Source organism: Salvelinus alpinus, chromosome 29 (assembly GCF_045679555.1).
Source record: "Salvelinus alpinus chromosome 29, SLU_Salpinus.1, whole genome shotgun sequence".
Lineage (NCBI taxonomy): Eukaryota > Metazoa > Chordata > Actinopteri > Salmoniformes > Salmonidae > Salvelinus > Salvelinus alpinus.
In genome coordinates, this window is record NC_092114.1 from 14,743,366 (window position 1) to 14,745,710 (window position 2,345).

Genomic DNA, 2,345 nt, shown 5'->3' on the forward strand with positions numbered 1-2,345 from the left:
ATCTCCCTCTGTCTCCTTCCTCTCTCTGATCTCCCTTCTGTCTCCTTCCTCTTTCTAATCTCCCTCTGTCACCTTCCTCTCTCTGATCTCCCTCTGGCTCCTTCCTCTCTCTGATCTCCCTCTGTCTCCTTCCTCTCTCTGATCTCCCTCTGTCTCCTTCCTCTCTCTAATCTCCCTCTGTCACCTTCCTCTCTCTGATCTCCCTCTGGCTCCTTCCTCTCTGATCTCCCTCTGTTCTCCTTCCTATCTGATCTCCCTCTGTCTCCTTCCTCTCTGATCTCCCTCTGTCTCCTTCCTCTCTCTGATCTCCCTCTGTCTCCTTCCTCTCTCTGATCTCCCTCTGTCTCCTTCCTCTCTCTGATCTCCCTCTGTCTCCTTCCTCTCTCTGATCTCCCTCTGTCTCCTTCCTCTCTCTGATCTCCCTCTGTCTCCTCCATTCTCCTTCCTCTCTCTGATCTCCATCGGTCTCCTTCCTCTCTCTGATCTCCCTCTGTCTTCTTCCTCTCTGATCTCCCTCTGTCTCCTTCCTCTCTCTGATCTCCCTCGGTCTCCTTCCTCTCTCTGATCTCCCTCTGTCTCCTTCCTCTCTCTGATCTCCCTCTGTCCCCTTCCTCTCTCTGATCTCCCTCTGTCCCCTTCCTCTCTCTGATCTCCCTCTGTCCCCTTCCTCTCTGATCTCCCTTCTGTCTCCTTCCTCTCTCTGATCTCCCTCTGTCTCCTTCCTCTCTCTGATCTCCCTTCTGTCTCCTTCCTCTCTCTGATCTCCCTCGGTCTCCTTCCTCTCTGATCTCTCTCTGTCTCCTTCCTCTCTCTGATCTCCCTCTGTCTCCTTCCTCTCTCTGATCTCCCTTCTGTCCCCTTCCTCTCTCTGATCTCCCTCTGTCCCCTTCCTCTCTCTGATCTCCCTTCTGTCTCCTTCCTCTCTCTGATCTCCCTCTGTCCCCTTCCTCTCTCTGATCTCCCTCTGCCTCCTTCCTCTCTCTGATCTCCCTCGGTCTCCTTCCTCTCTCTGATCTCCCTCTGTCTCCTTCCTCTCTCTGATCTCCCTCTGTCCCCTTCCTCTCTCTGATCTACCTTCTGTCTCCTTCCTCTCACTGATCTCCCTTCTGTCTCCTTCCTCTCTCTGATCTCCCTCTGTCCCCTTCCTCTCTCTGATCTCCCTCTGTCCCCTTCCGCTCTCTGATCTCCCTCTGTCTCCTTCCTCTCTCTGATCTCCCTCTGTCCCCTTCCTCTCTCTGATCTCCCTCTGCCTCCTTCCTCTCTCTGATCTCCCTCGGTCTCCTTCCTCTCTCTGATCTCCCTCTGTCCCCTTCCTCTCTCTGATCTCCCTTCTGTCTCCTTCCTCTCTCTGATCTCCCTCTGTCCCCTTCCTCTCTCTGATCTCCCTCTGTCCCCTTCCTCTCTCTGATCTCCCTCTGTCTCCTTCCTCTCTCTGATCTCCCTCTGTCCCCTTCCTCTCTCTGATCTCCCTCTGGCTCCTTCCTCTCTGATCTCCTTCTGTCTCCTTCCTCTCTCTGATCTCCCTCTGTCTCCTTCCTCTCTGATCTCCCTCTGTCTCCTTCCTCTCTCTGATCTCCTTCTGTCTCCTTCCTCTCTCTGATCTCCCTCTGTCTCCTACCTCTCTCTGATCTCCTTCTGTCTCCTTCCTCTCTCTGATCTCCGTCTGTCTCCTTCCTCTCTGTTCTCCCTCTGTCTCCCTCCTCTCTGATCTCCCTCTGTCTCCTTCCTCTCTCTGATCTCCCTTCTGTCTCCTTCCTCTCTCTGATCTCCCTCTGTCTCCTTCCTCTCTCTGATCTCCCTCTGTCTCCTTCCTCTCTCTGATCTCCCTGTGTCTCCTTACTCTCTCTGATCTCCCTCTGTCTCCCTCCTCTCTGATCTCCCTCTGTCTCCTTCCTCTCTGATCTCCGTCTGTCTCCTTCCTCTCTCTGATCTCCCTCTGCCTCCTTTCTTCTCCGTCCTATTTTTGTTTATTTCTGAAGGAAGGAAGGATCCTTTATTTAAAAATGTGGTAACAGTACCAGAGCGTGGAGAACTGCGCTGTCTTCCACCTTTATACATCAGCCAGAACATGCAGTCTGTCTCTGACTCAGAGCACACAGAACATGCAGTCTGTCTCTGACTCAGAGCACACAGAAAAGGCAGAACGTGTTTGAATGAACCTGTTAAAACTGAATTGGTGTTTTTCCAGTATTTCAAAGTCTGAACCATCATGATCCCCCCTTCACTCAGTTAAACAGTATAACACACACACACACACACACACACACAGAGACACACAGACACACACACACACACACACACACAGAGACACACACACACACACACACACACACACACACACACAC